Below are 16655 nucleotides of genomic sequence, written 5' to 3' on the forward strand. Positions count from 1 at the left end.
CAATCTTTTGTGTATGGGATATATAGTGCTGCCATCCACCCTTATGGAAACTACTTGTCCTCCCAAATTTTACTTGCAATATGTGTCAATTTGATGATCATATTCTCATTATAATACTGCAAGTGTTCTGAAATACCCCCATTGTCACTCTTTATTCTTCAAAATATTTACGTAGCTCCTAACATCTACAATTGGTGGCTCTGACTCAGGATCTGTTTTACTGATTACAGCTGAATGTCTCATATGGCACTTCACAGTTTAGGAGCTCTTCAAACTAGTTGGCAAGAACTGATTGTTTTACATGCTACCATATATTACCTTTTCTTTTTTGTTTTTAAAGCTGAGGTCAGAATGCTCATTTTTACTTAAGTTAGCCTTGAATGTTCTATAAATGTTATGTGTATTGTTCTTTAGGAAGTTGTCTTCTATTTGATTTAAGTGTTCCTTCTCTATTTTCTTTTGTGATTCTTTAATTCTTGGAAGTTTTTGGCATTTTCTGAGAACACCAATTAACCCACACATCCACTGTAAAATCTTTGCTGGTTCTAAGTTTCTCTGGACGAAACTTCACGACAAGAGTAGTGTTTATAGTTTCTGAGCTTTTGGTAAAATTTTGACCTTTATTTTAAGAAGAAATGGATCTGAATCTATGTCTGTGTCCCTGAGGACTGACATTTTGAATTTCCTTTTCCACATGTCTTCAGATTGCCACATGATCCTGTTTTCTTGGTAGATGTTTAAATGCTGTTGTTTCATTATCAGATCAAAAACTCTGTTAGTCGTTTGCTGTTCTGATTAGTCCTGTTGTGGGCTGGTAAGTTCCCAATGATCTTCCGATTCTTTTTTTTCTTTCCCAAGTCGAGCATTAAAGTCTCCAAGATTTATGATGACATTCTTGGTTGAAATCTTGGACAGTGTCTCTCTCACATCTTCCCAAAAATTCTACTTTCTCTGGATCAGTTCTGTTACGCTCGTTTGAGACGGTGTGTGTGTGTTGACCAAAGTGCATGCCTTATTTGCTCCTCTAAAGGTAAGTGTGGAGAACTTATTATTCTTGGTGCTGAAGACAGCAATGATTCCCAGGATTTGTTTATATACTAAAACCTGTACTGCGGTGGAGTACATTCTTCATTATTCTCTTCCTCTGGCCTTCCCTTCAGAATCCGATATCCTTCTGATTTGAACACTGCTTCACATATGTATCTGGTCTCCTGTTTCACTGTTATGATTTGCCTCTTGGTCAGGGAATCTGTAACATGTTTCAGGTTTGTGGCTTTGAGGAGGAATGAGTTGATGTTGAAGGTAGCAAACAATGACACTTTCTTACTTTTTAATCTCTTTCATGTTGGTGTGAGCTCCTCAGGATACGTCATCTCACTGACGCTGTCTCTGACAATGATGGTTTGGTCACCACCTGGGATAATACTCCCTATGAGTGAATTTGCCATAATGCTGAAGTGAATGATCTTTGTTGGGCATCAATGCATAGGTTCTCATAGGATTACAACTGAGGTAGTTAGTGCACTGGTATCAGCTGTCGCCAACACTCCAATCGGCAAAGGAGGCTTACGGAGAGCTTGTACCATAACAACTGGACTATCTTACATTAAGTAGCTTCCTGTTTAAGTTAATAAAGAACCCTGTTAATATATGTGTGCAATTTGTGTTATACAAGAGGAACAAAAAACTGGCAACGAGGATGAGATTCAGTGCATATTTTGCTTGCTTCTCTTGTGTTTTAACTTGCAGGGGTGCTCGTTTCTATTTGCTAATGTGTTGTTGTGTTTTTGCATGCATTCCTGGAGGGGAGCTGCAAAACTAATCAAATTTCTCTTTTCAGAGGCTTTGTTTGCTTTTTGCTATAATGTATTTGTGTAAACCATGGCTACCCTGCCCCTTCCATCCCCTGCCCCCACGCCTCAGCCACAGCCGGCCAATGTGATGGATGTAACACAAGCTTTTCAGTCTCAGAGCAACAAATTGCTACCTTGCTGAGGATGGTACAACTACTGGCTGCAGAAGCTGCATCGGCCGCACAACAACAACTGACCAACTGACTAGCCCAACAAGTGCTGCCGACCAGCATACCACCATTCTGGCTATTTAAAGGCACCGAAGAGGAATGGCTCGAATACCTGACACAATTTCAAGCACATTGTGAAGTTCATCGAGTTCAAGATAGTGTAAAGCTACAACACTTTCTTTCGATTGTGGGTCTCCAGTGTTCAGGTTACTACAAAAACTATTTCCAATGACGTCTCCCAACGAACTCAGTTATGACCTAGTAATTGCTGCATTAAACAAGACTATGAACAGCAAGTCCAAGCAGCTGCAGCCAGATAACAGTTCTTTCACTTGCAGAAAAAGACGAAACAGATGTACTGTCAGCGGTACACCAAATTAATGGGCATGACTATGAAGTGTAAATTCAAGCGCAGTTGTGGCAACTTTCACAGTGACTTAATGATTAAGGATGCAATAAAATTCAATGTCCCTGATAGTAGAATACGGGAACAGATCCTAAAGTACTCTGATCCATCACTTCCCCAAGTGTTACATATCTTATAGCAATATGATTCAGGTGCCATAGCGGCCAATAAGTTTGACCAGGCTCCAATTTGTCAGGTCGAGTCACCCCATGCTCGCGACCGTCCCTAGCAGCCACAACAATGAGCATGTACCCAGCCAAGTGAACAGCCACTTAAGACAGGTAAACAGGCCTGTGAATTTAGTGAAGTCTTGCCCTAGAAGCCTTGATCACCATAAAAGATGGGCTTGCCCATCACGTAACGCAACCTGTTATACGTATGGGAAAAAAGGCCATGTCCAAGCAGTTTGTTTGCAACGGCACAAAAACGCCAATTTTGCCTGCCCTCAGAAAAAACAGGCTCATACACATGCAGTGAATGTTGTGGTTTCCCAACCTACAACAGGTTCTGACAAAAGTAAGATTAAAGTGTGTCTTCTTCCTGCCCTAGTGCTGTGTAACAACATTCTAACAACCTATTTGTCTCACTACGAATTGCCAGCTGTCGTGTGAACTTTCAGTTAGACACAGGTGCCTCAGTAACTTTGCTAAATTGTGCCAAGTATGAACAGTTAGACTCAGCACACCTTTCTAAATATCGCAAGCACCTCACTGCTTACAACGGTCAGGTAAATCCAGTACTTGGACAGTGTAGTTTTCCCACCACTTACAAATCTCACACTAGGACAGTGTTGATATCACAAGACAGTGAGAACATTTTCAGTTTAGATATCTTTGATTTCCATATCGGCTTTTGCACCAAAAGACAGTGTCGCTAGCTTGCTTAAAGAATTTCCTGAACTATTTTCAGAAGACATGGGAAAAGCTAATAACTTTGTAGTACACGTTACATTGAAAGACAATGCACAGCTGAAGGTTTACCGGGCCCACCCCATTCCGATTGCTTTAAGAGCCAAGTAGCCAGTGAATTGAAAGAATTGCAAGATAATTGCTCCCATTCAAGTTATTCAATGGGCAAGTCCTCTGGTTTTGTTGCCTAAGCTTTCTGGTCGCATTCTGTGTTGACTTCAAGTCTACAGTCAACCCACAGACAATTGTTGACACTTATCTATTACCTCAGCCTGAGGAGCTCATGGACGTTACTTTTCTAAGATAGATTTGCGGGATGACTACTTCAAACTTCCATTGGATGAAAAATCACAGAAAGTGTCTGTTCAAATATTTGTGTTTGCCCTCCAGCAGTGTTTCCGCACCCGCCATTTTCGATGTTACTTGGAACAGCTGACTGCAAAAATGCCATTGTGCTCAAACTACCTCGACGATATTGCTGCCTCCGGTCATACACCAGAGGAACATATTGCCAATTTGTGTAACCTTTTTGCTAGATGCAAAAAGTGTGACTCTTTTCAGACTTAACTACAGTACATAGGTTATATGATAAAACAGTGGGAGTGTGCACACCCTCCAGTCACGTTTGGTTGCAATCTGTGATCTGCCTGTTCCTCGCAATGTGTTTGAATTTCAGTCACTACTACACAAGATGACATAACACAATCAGTTCACACCGAATGCTGCTCAGATTGCAGCTCCATCGCATCGCTTGCATCACAAAAAGGTACCTTGGTGTGGACTAAAGACTGTCAAGACACATTTCAGGAACTCAAAAATGCTTTGCTTCATGACTAATGTTCAGTACATTTTGATCCTGCCAAACTGGTATTCGATGCTTCTTCCTATGGTCAGCATAAGCTGTTGCCAGCACTCCGATCGGCAAAGAGGCTGTGAGAAGACAGACAGTATGCACCAGAGCAAGTGAGCCCATCAGGAGAGAGGCCAAAGACAAACTTGCAAGAAATGCTTTGCCAACGCCCTCTCTACCGCCAGTACTCAGATCAACACCGCAGACCGGAGGGCCCAGTCAGCCAATCAGTGAGTCAACGAGTCAAGTCATCTGTCACAGCCCAGTGGTAGTGGCAGTTGCTGTTAGCTCAGTCTCTAGCTCAGAGTCAATCAGTACCTAGTGACCAGAATAGTGTACATAGTGGGACTTATACTTCACCAGCAGTGAGGCCAATGTGGACCATTACGGAGAGCTAGTACCACAACACCTGGACTATTTTAAGTTAAGTAGCTTCCCGTTTAAGTTAATAAAGATGCTTAATATATGTGTGAAGTTGGTGTTATAGAAGAGGATAACGGCCACCAAACAGCAACCTCTCCTTGGTTTCCATGGTACAAGACTACAGTGACAACGAGATGACACAAAAGTTAGCCTCACAGGTGCCACAAGATGTGATCTAGTAGTAGTAGTAGTAGTAGTAGCAGCAGCAGCAGCAGCAGCAGCTTTATTCATCCATAGATCTCTTTTTACAAGGATATAGGACATGTCAACATATTTACAAGTTTAAACAAATTTAAAATAAGCTAATTTGCATATACATATATTTACAGACTTCTAGTTAGAGACAATTATTAGATTTACTCCTGGTATCATTCATTCACGCGATCAGGCCCAGAGGACCGCGCGCCACCACAGTTAGAGCTCTCCATCTGTCTCTGTCTTCTGCTATCTGTCTCCAGTTTTCCGTGACTCCCGGCTGCAACAGGTCTTCTCTCACTCCATCGATCCACCTCTTTCTAGGTCTTCCCACTGGTCTGCTGCCTGACGGGATCCAGTCCATTGTGATTTTGGGCCATCTTCTTGCCTCAATTCTAACAACATGTCCAGCCCATTGCAGTCTTTTGCTTCTCATCACTCCCAAGATGTTAGGCTCCTTGTACAGCTCTTCTAATTCAGTGTTATAGCGTCTTCTCCATTCTCCAGTAGTCTGATCTCTGACTGGTCCAAATATTTTCCTGAGGACTTTCCTTTCAAATGTTAGCGGTCGCTTAAGGTCTTGTTTTCGAGTGCTCCAGGTTTGAGAACCATAAAGTACTACTGGCGTTATTAATGTCTTATACAACCTTAGCTTTAGTTGTTGCGAGACACTTCTACATTTTAATATAGGGCCTAGAGAGTGATAGTATCTGTTTCCCGCCTGCAGTCACGCTTTTATCTCTGCTTCAGTTGATGATCCAAGGTATTTGAACTCTTTCACATGTTTATACCTGGTGTTGTTCACAATTAAATCTTGAGAGTTCTGGATCTTTCTTCCTATGGTCATATACTCTGTCTTTTCAGAGCTAATTTGTAGACCGATCCTAGCTGCCAATAACTCCAAGGTCTGGATACTTCTCTTCAGATCTTCTTGTGTGCATGCTAATAGTGCAATGTCGTCTGCATAGGCCAGATATGTAATGTGTTCATTACCAATTTGAATGCCCTTGATGTTTTCTTTGTTGAAATCCCGCATTACCTTCTCAAGTGCCAGGTTGAAGAGGACAGGTGATAGCCCATCTCCTTGGCGTAATCCTGTTACAACTTGGAAGCTTTCTGTCATTTGATTGCCTACCTTAACCTTAAGTTTTGTGTCATTTAGGCATAACTCTACCAGCTTGACCAACTTCTTTGGTATGCCAAACTCTGTCATAGTTCTAATAAGGCTAGGTCTATGTATACTGTCGTAAGCCTTCTTGAAGTCTACAAACAGGAGATGTATCTCTCGTCCGTATTCGTACATTTTTTCACAGACCTGTTTTAGGACAAAAATCTGGTCCGTGGTTGATCGCCCTGCCTGGAAACCTCCTTGGTATTCTCCAATTATGTCTGTTGCTATAGGTTTTATTCGTTCTAATAGGTAGTTGGAGAAGATCTTATAACAGGTGTTGAGTAGCGCTATGCCCCTGTAGTTGTCACATACGGATTTGTCTTTCTTTTTATATATGGGGCATATCACAGCTACCTTCCATTCCTCTGGTATTTCATGTTTTACCCAAATTTGCTCGATTAGCTTGTGGATTTTGAAACAGAGGATTTCGTCTCCAGCCTTGAGAAGTTCAGCAGGAATACCGTCCTCACCTGGACTTTTACCATTCTTAAGGTTTTTAATCTGGTTCCTTATCTCTTCAATGGTGGGTGGAGGATATTCTGGGTCTACTGTTACTGGTTCATCAAACTCAAGTAGTTCGGTTGGTTCATCAGAGTTTAGTAATTCTCTGAAGTATTCCATCCATCTTCTTCCAATTTTTTGATCTTCTGTTAACATTCTTCCATTGGCATCTTTTATGAATCTGTGTTGATGGTATGTCCCTCCTTTAAAACTTTTCACTTTTCTATAAAGTTATTTATACCTATTTCCATGAAAGTCTTGTTCAGCTTCCTCCATGATACTTTTAACATATTTTCTCTTTGCTTTCCTCAATGTGGCTTGGGTCTGCCGTCGTGCTTCTTCAAACTTCGATTTTTCTTCTTCTTGCATATTGCTTTGTATCCACAGTAGTTTGGCCCATTGTCTCTCCCTGATAGCTCCTTCACACTCCTCATTGAACCACACTCTTTTTCCCCTAGTTCGCTTTGGGATTACTTCTTGGGCTGTTTCTTTACTGGTCTCTGCAATCGCCTTCCAGTTCTGATCTACCACAGTATCTCCTTCCTCTTCATTCAAAGCCTCAAAACGGTTTGTTAGTGCTATCTTGAAAGTTCTTCTTATATTATCTTCAGTCAGACTCTCATGGTCATATCGAGTGACTCTTTGCATTCTTTTGTGCTTCCTGGCTCTCCATATTGTTTTCATCCTTCCTCTGACAAGGAAGTGGTCTGATCCACATTCCGCACCTCTTGCCGTTCTAACATTTTGTATCCACTTCTTTATTCTCTTCTCTACAATTAGAAGGTCAATTTGGTTCACTGTTTTCCCATCTGGGGACACCCAGGTTCCTTTATATATTCTCTTCCTGTTGAAATCAGTACTACTTATAAACAAGCCTTTTGCAGTCGCAAAGCTAACCAGCCTAGTGCCGTTATCACTGCTCACATCATGTAAACTGTGCTTTCCGATGGTCCCCATGAAGGCTGCTTCTTTCCCTATTTTCGCATTAAAATCTCCAAGGATAATTTTGTAATGTTCACTTGGTACATTGTCTAAAACCGTTTCTAATTCCTCGTAGAAAATATCCTTTTTGATGTCATCGCTTTCTTCGGTTGGGGCATGACAATTTATATATGTGAGTTTGTGTTTTCCCGTGGCTGTGGTTAGGAGTGAGATACTGGGGTTGATTGATTTAAAATCTATGAGAGTGGTACAGAGTGATTTCTTCACTGCAAAACCAGTTCCTAGTGAGTGGTTTGTTTCTGAGGCTCCATGGAATATGACATAGTTTTTCCATTTCTGTAGCTCCGGTTTCTGTCCACCTTGTTTCTTGCAGGGCCAATAGATCAATTTGATACTTATCTGCCTCCCTTATTACACATTTTGCTGCCCCAGGTTGGTATAGGCTTCTGACATTCCAGGCCCCTAGTTGTATTTCCTTCCATAGTCCTTGCTCTTGCTTAGGTCGTTTTACAGGGATCAGTCCTATCCGAGGCTCTTCTGTGATGCTAGTACCGGTGATTATTTTTTCCAGGACGGGTTGGTAGCCCGTCGCCAACCCCCAACCTGGAGGACCAGGATTTTTCATTCGGGGTTTTCTCCCGTAGAAAGATTGGCTTCTCCACGCCTATACTCCTGGTATACAATACTTTTTTACAAATAACTTATTTAAATAATGTAATGCCACACTGTTCACTCATATTTCACTATCAGTCACTGCACACACTATACACACACTGTTTCATAACACTTCACACACACACACACACACACACACACACACACACACACACACACACACTGGTGATCTCTGGGCATTTTCTGTACCACAAATTCCCATTTGCTATCCTGAAAAACTGAGTCAGCATCCCTCTATAATGAGTGAGATGTTGAGATTAGAAAGAGGAAGAGGTGTTAGTACTGTGCTATGCATAACTTGGGGTAAGTATTTCTAGAAAGGAAAAAAGAAGGAAAAAAACATAAAGCGAAGGTGTTGTGTGGAATGTTGGATGTTTTATAATCATCATTATTACTATTTATTTGTATAACATTTTTTTCATCAAACCTCAACTCTGTTTTATTTAAGTAATCCTCCAATGTATAAAATGTATTGCTTAACAGATACTTTTTAGCTGCCTTTTTAAATAAGTGTATTTTTGCAATTTCTTTAATCTCTTTTGGTAATTTACTGTACAGTTTTATTCCTTGGTAGAAAATGCTATTTGAGTTTTATGTTTATTTTTTCTTGGTAAATGTAAGCTGAGTCTATCTCTTGTTGCATGGTCATGGACAGAGCTGTTTGTGCAGTAATTACCAATGTTATTTTTGATGTGTATTACTGTTAAATGTATTCACATGGGGCAGTTAAAATCCCCAGTGTTTTGAACAGATCTTTACAATGAGCTCAACTAGTATTTTTGGTTATTATTCTTATGGCTCTTTTCTCGAGTCTGAAAATTGTGTTCATATTTTGTGTGTTTGTTCCCCAAAAAATAATGCCATAGCTAAGAACTGAGTGTACATATGAATAATATGTAACTAAAAGACACTGCATGTTACACACTGCTGATAGGATTCTAAGGACATAACATGCTGATGACATTCTGTTTGCAAGTACCTTTGTGTGTTCGAACTACTTCAACTGAGAATCAATATTCATTCCTAGAAATTTTGCATTTGTTACACTGTCTATAGAGGTGCCATCTACATTTAATTTAACATTGTCATTTTTCCTCTTCAAACTGAAATTCATAGCATTAGTTTTCTATGTTCAATGTCACTTTATTGCTTATTGACCAAAACTTCCTTGAAAGTTTCATTTGCTTTCTAGGCAAGGAGTTCTCTTGTTTTCTCAGTGACTATAATACTGCTGTCATCAGCGAAGAGAATTTTTTCACCATGAGTAACGCTACTGGGAAAGTCATTGGTATATAGTATTTGTCCTAATATGCTACCTTGTGGAACCCCTATATTAATGTATTTTGGTTCTGATAAGTGTTTTACTAAATGTTTACATCTATTTGAAGTATGTGTTATCTCTACCCTTTGTACCCAATCTGCTAGGTATGATCGAAACCAGTCATTAGTTACCCCTCTTATTCCTAATGTTTTTACTTTATTTAATAGAATCTTGTGGTTGACTGTATAAGATGCCTTAGAAAGATCCAACAATATGTCTGTGACACACTCATCTTTATCAAGAGCATCAAGTACAACTTTTGTGAATTCTACTGTGGCTGGCTCCGTATTTTTGCCACTTCGGAAACCAAACAGTGATTCGCTTAAAAGATTGTATTTATTCAGGTAAATCATTAATCTGTCTTTCATAATTGCTTCTATTATTTTTGAGAATGCTGACAGCAGGGAAATGGGCCAGTAATTTCCTATGTCTTCTGCATTACTTTTCTTAAGCAAAGGTACAACTCTTGCCTGTTTTAACTGTTCTGGAAATGTCCTTGATGTGAAGGATTCATTTATTAAATTTGTTACAGGGCCTTGTATAATCCCTATGCATTGTTTCAGTACACACACTGGTTCTTCATCTAAGCCTACAGACTTTTTATTTTTTAGTTTTTTAACAGTTTTATTGACTTCATTCTCTGTGGTTGGAACTAACATCATTGTATTTAGTGTAACGTTATTTACAGATGTTATATCAGTTTTGGGGAATTTTTGCTGTACCTTCTCTGCAATGCTTGAAAAATGCTCATTTACAGAGTTTGCTAAGTGCTGTGGATCATTTATTACCTCATCCCCTTTCTTTAGCAGTATGTTATTCAGTATTTGTTTGCCTCTCCCCGTTTCCTTTTTTATAACATCCCAGACTGCTTTGCTTTTATTCTCTGCATTATACATTATTTTGTCGTTAAATCACTTTTTTTCAGCATCTTCTCATAGATATTTTTGTATCTATGATAGAAATTTAAGAATTCTGGATCATTGTGAATCTTTTTCATGGAACTGCGGTGTTTAGGGAATGATTCCCAGCCTGATTTTATTGTTGTTATTGGACAGACATGGTCTGATAGTCCGAGATCTTTTACAGCTACATCACATTTTTCCCTGTCCATATTTGTGGCCACATGGTCAATTACTGATGTGGTCATTGTAGTAACCCTTGTTGCACTATTGACCAACAGGGACATGCCGAAACTTTGAACGATGTTTATGAAGGTGCTGCTGGATTCATTTATGATATTAGTTTTGATGTTAATGTCTTCACGCAGAATTATGTAGACCTTTGTATTTGAGACTTCATCTAGAACTTCTGTTAATGTATTGAAAAAAGTGTTTACGCTACCACTTGGAGATCTATACACACACAAAATGATTAATTTCTTGGTTATATCAATCCCTGTTAATTCAATAGCTGATATTTCAAAGTTTTTATTTTCACTTACTGTACTGAGGTTATGTCTTGATTTGAACTGAGTTCCTTTACTGATATAAATGCATGATCCTCCACCCCTTGACGTATTCCTGCAGTAAGAGTTTGCCTTTTCATACAATGATAATACTACATGTTGGTTTTCTGTGTCTCTACACCATTGCTCAGTAATACAAACTACAGTGCAGTTCAAAGATTGGAGCTCAATTTCTAACAGTTGTATTTAATTTTTTATTGATTGCATGTTTTGATGGAGGATTGTTAAGTCTGTGAAATGCCCCATGTTATTCTTTCCAGTGGTTTGTTTTTCTGTGTGACATCTGGTATGTGTGATAAATGAAATGTTAAAATCTTTCTTGTGAGTGATTGTTTCAGTATTTTTTAAACTGCTGGAGATACTCTTTAGGCAGGGGAACCTGTTGTCTGGATTTATCCTAAAAAAGACCAACTTTTCCTACCTATGACAACAGATATTTGACCATATGTGGTCTGAGATCCACTATATCTGACTACTATTTTACTGTTTCTTTAGGTGTCAAACCTCTTCCTTAATTGGGCTTGGTATATCTGGGTTACTAAATCCACTGAGTAGTACTACATTGCTGGGGACAGTTATTTTTGTGTTGGTCAGAACTTATTACTGTTGCCGTGGTGACTACAGAAGTAGAAACAATGGCCTTACGAGTGCAGTGGCAGGAATGTGTAGTTGTGCTTGTTTTCATAGTCTGTGTTTGTGTGGCTGTATTAACTTTTGTCACAGGTTTGACTGCCATGGAAGTGAGTGAGGATGTGCAAGTGAGTGGCTTAAATGAACTGAATTTTTTTCACTTCATGGTTCAATGCACTCTAATACCTTGCATTTTCTTTTTTCAAGGAATACTGGGAAGCCATGTTCTGTGGTTGCTGGGGCATTTCATGCACAATGGATGAGCAACACTTTGTAGGCTGCCATGCCATAGCTACATACATAATCCATCCCTTACATGCACGTCTAGTGTCCATACCTTTTACATTCGAAACATCACAAAAGAGTTTGAATATACTGTCTTACTTTAAAATGGAGGAAACTTGCCTTAATGTACTCTGGTGAGGTAGGCAAATAAAATGTGACAATAAAGACATGAATATGGTTTGGTACAGATATACATTGTTACTTTCGACAATACTTCCTTTTCAGCTGTTGACTTCCTGGGAGAATTAGCCATTAGAGGTCACCTGGTTGGATCTTGGTGTGAATCATTTGTCTACCTGAGCCACTGGATGTTTATGGTTTCAGAATCACAAAACCATACCATATTTCACGGACTAGAAGACACACTTTTTTCTTCAAAAAATTGCCTCCAAAATTCAGGTGCACCTTATACTCAAAATTAATACAAAAATGTTCAGTGTTTGATTTAAAATTCCTGCCAGTCTTAAAATTGGCCATATATTCGATGCCACGGGAAATCTATCTCTACATGGCAACACTGGATTCAACTGGCAGCAACAGTGCACTGATGTGATGAACATGAGTTGCAGGGATTCACAAATTGCCCTCCTGCCCCGCCATCACAAACCCGGAACACTGTCTATTCTATGATGTGTCACTGCAGTCTACAGAGCCAGTGAACTTGAATTGGTTGAATTGGAAGCGATTTCTGTTATCGGTAAGAATATTTTTATTAATAGACAGTTTCATTACGGAAAATGAAATGTATCCGTATTATGCGGGCTATAAATTGAAAGTAATAACATACGCAGAAGAACACAGAAACAGAGCAGCTGAGTGGCATTTGGACCCTCCACCAACAAAAAAAAAAAAATCATTTGCAATTAGCGGGGTAATAAAGAAGAACCGAAAAAAAATGAGGAAGACAAAGTGTGCAAATAGAGGACTTAATGCAAAACTAGAAGATGAAGTATTGAAATGGCATTGGAATTCATAAAATAATTATTCAAATACATGTTGGTAAGCTAGCACTGCAGTGAAACTTAACAGACATTAATGGTAGAGGTGATTGGTGCTACAGGTTTATGAATTGTCACAGACTTAGCATGTGAACCAAAATCAAAATATCTCAGAAAATGTCACAAAAGTATGAAGAGAAAATATTACCTATCCATCACTGTATTATTCAACATCGAAAGAAAACCAGTGTGAAACTAAGCCAATAGCGAATATGGACGAAACTCCTCTGACATTTGATGTACCGAGTGACAGAACTGTTAGCATGAAAAGTGCTAAAACTATACAAACAAGTGGACATGAAAAAAAAAGCACTACACTGTAATCCTTTCACGTTGTGCTGATGGCACTAAACTTAATCCAACAATCTTTTCTAGCACAAGACAATGTCAAAACCTTCTCAAATACTGCTGGTTATTGTACATAGATTAACAGAGTGTAGGAGAGAAGGAAAGATGTTTTATGTAAGAAGAGTTCTCTTCTTGTGCTAGAACAGTTTAGTAGTCATTTGAAAAACTCTGTAAAAGAGAAACTGGGACAGGGAAATACAGAGCCTGTTGTTATTCTGGGAGGACTTACTTCACAATTGCAACCTCCTGATGTCTTGATAGTTAAACCATTTAAAGTGTATATGAGAGAGGAAGGGAGCAAGTGGATGACGGATGAAACCCAACATGAATTTGTGCCAAAGGGAGCTTTACAACGACCTACAATCAAACAAGTGTGTCAGTGGATAAAACAGTCATCGTCTTGAGTGAGAGAAGACATTATTATTAAATCTTCCATGAAGTGTGGCATAAATCACGCTCTTGATGGCAGTGAAGACCATCATATACATGAAGAGGTCAACAATGACAAAGAGGAAGTTCAGATGACAATTTTTAGGGGTTCTAAAGATGAGTTCAGTTTTATAAATTAAGAATCTTTTTTTAATCTGGCTTTGCAAATCTAATAATAAAAATGTCATTTTTAAAATTGCTAAAAAATAAAGGTGTGCCTTATAGTTCGTAGAATCCCACAGTACGTAAAATGCAGTACCAATCCCATAACATGCCATGAAAGTAAATGTCCACCTAAGACAGACTAAAAGGATTTGGTAAGCCTTATACAAATGGAGTGCAGCTGGTGTCCAGAGGTAGCACATCATGACACATATTTACATATAAATAATGTGACAGCTTGAGAATTATATGGCTATAGGCCTATAACAATATAACAGAAAAAGTCCTTTAACTAGGCACAATTTCACTGAATTAGTCTTGGACATCTTCTGACTGAGTGTTGGGTGTTAAAATGGGAAAAGGAAGTTATCAGTTTCACTGCAAATAAAGGGCTCCCTTCCTGACATAATGACTTGTCAGATTTTGCAGCCAGATGCTAAAATCAACATGACATTATGCTTCAGCAGTTGACATATATGTAAAAGTTTACAACAATTATATTTCTTGCCATTAAGACTTTCCTGACATAATGACTTGTCGGATTTTGCAGCCAGATGCTAAAATCAACCTGACATTACACTTCAGCAGTTGACATATGCACCATCTTCAGATGAGACACTGTAGCAGAATTTTACTGAACTGATGCAAATCTGGCTAAAATATGAAGTTATACAGATTTTAGGATCTAGCAGAAAACCTAGCAATAATACTGCAATATGTGCCATCTTCTGAAGATGGGTTATACCTGAAATTAGTTTCATGTAAATAAAATTGTATTGTGCTTCTACATTTCATTAGAGTCTTTGATAATGAATCACTTGTTGGCAATTTCCATCCCCTATCGCATCATCTTTAAGACTGGAATTACCACGTACCTATTTGATGAAAACACGAGTGGCTGCAGTTTCTAGCATAAAGTTGGTTAATGGTAACTGATTAGGCCTATGTCTGTCCAACCACTACAAGTACTCTGAAAAACTGGAATACTCATAAAATGCAATATTTGTTTGTTTCTAAGTGTAATTCATGAATAGGTGTGGAGTAAATATGAAATGCTCTGTGATTTACAATCAACAACTTCAACAGCTTTTTTACAGTGCATCTGCTGCAAATTCTTAACTAAGTATGCGATCCCTTCTACTTAGCTGTGTTATATGCCCAGCAGGCCTCAAACTGTTGCTGAACTTATAGAAAGGCGGCAGACTGAAAAATTTATGGATCCTGCATTAAACACACTAATGGAATGTGAAGAAGCCCTAATATGTAGTAAAATTGGAACTATCCTCTGCCAAACACTTCACAGTGGTTGCCAGAGTATGGATGCGGATGCAAATAGAAAGATCTGATCCATGGAAAACCCAGTTTTAAATTACAGACTACTGAGCACATGAGAATCTTTAGAACATGGATTTTGAGTACTTGCAACATTTTCACGTTTTTCGTACAAAGATTAATATGGAACCATCCAAAATAAATTACACTGTGACAACCTGTGCTGTTTCAGACAATTTCCTCAGAAATAACACTGGGATCTAATACACCCTGGGTGCACTACTGGACAAGGATGATTTAGAAGATGCAAATTTTATTGGAGGAGGATTGAGAGATGAGTAAAATCAATGATGTTAGCTTGCAAGTATAATCCCCAGAACCATCAATAATCTTGCTCTCTCAACTCCTACAGTTATTTTTAAATGATAGCACTTATCTTCAATAAACTTCAAGTCAGCATCATTCTCTCCCCCCAGGTCTCAGACAACTTTCAGCTGTTTGAATACTGCTCTGTGCATTTGCCACAGAACTGACAGTTCTCAGTATTCTTCTAAAGTCAGAAACTTTACTGGCATGAATATTTTGTTACTCAGGGAAGATGACATGGCTCCTCCAAAGCATCAGAACTCAAGTGTATTCATGTGGTGTGTTGATACATGAGTCTTAGTCATGGACTGTGCTGTCCCCAGCTTGACTCGTGGAGGCATTTGATTCAATGCAACCTGAGCCCAGCCACACTAGAGCGTCAAATATTTAGAAGCCATTACTGGTAACCAAATAGGCTTGTGTTGTGTGTGTACTGTTTATTTGCAATGCCTCAAGTAGCCAAGAGTAAAATATTTCAATAATCAGTTGCTCCCTTAGTCGCCACCTTCTCTTAAAAAGTTGTTACATATAAAAGCTGCAACTCTCATCAGTATGCAACATTTCTTGTAAAAAAAAAAAAAAAAATAAAAAATAAATAAAAAAAAAAAACGATTGCACCTGCTCTTGAAACACGCACATTTTTTTAAGTTCATCAAATATCAAAATGTTTTCCCTGTCTCCTGCAGTGTTAAAATATGAACTGTATTACAACACATTTAATTCCTGTCATTTCTGCTAATTAATATATTATCATGAAGATATAATATTTAAGTATGTTTTAAATTACAAATCTAGTTATATCAGTACCCTGTGAAACACACAATAAGCCACAAAACCACAAACACAATTAAGTTTTGTGCAATAATCTGCCTCCTGTCTCAAGGAGCATCATGCAGTGATTAAATTAGTCAAACCAAATACTACTTTTGTGACAGAGGATTATCACAGGAAGCATAATACATTTGCAACATCATAAACTAGTGTACATGGGGTTACACATTTTTCTGAACATCTTAGCAACATCATCTTCATTGTGAAGCTACAGTCATATCAAATTTTGTTAAGACACAACCAAAACAACTAGGGGGTAGATAACAACTGTCACCAAAACACAGTCCAGGGACATTAACATAACAAGCAATCTCACAAGGCCAGAACAAAGTGTTCTTGGTGCATTTTCAGAAACACTATGCACCAGGATGTTTAAGAGCAGGAAATTGTTTCCACCATCAGAGTACATTGCTTTCAACAAACTGCCATAGTGCTAAGCTGAAGTGGTATTCAC

The 16655-nt window shown here is 38.7% G+C and overlaps 1 protein-coding gene across 6 annotated transcripts in view; it reads right to left on the bottom strand.

Annotated features, from left to right (window-relative positions):
• Window positions 1–16655, bottom strand: part of LOC124721279 (nicotinamidase) — a 284503-nt gene that overhangs the window by 166363 nt on the left and 101485 nt on the right. The window lies entirely within an intron of this gene.

This window comes from Schistocerca piceifrons, chromosome X (genome assembly GCF_021461385.2).
Source record: "Schistocerca piceifrons isolate TAMUIC-IGC-003096 chromosome X, iqSchPice1.1, whole genome shotgun sequence".
Classification (NCBI taxonomy): Eukaryota; Metazoa; Arthropoda; class Insecta; order Orthoptera; family Acrididae; genus Schistocerca; species Schistocerca piceifrons.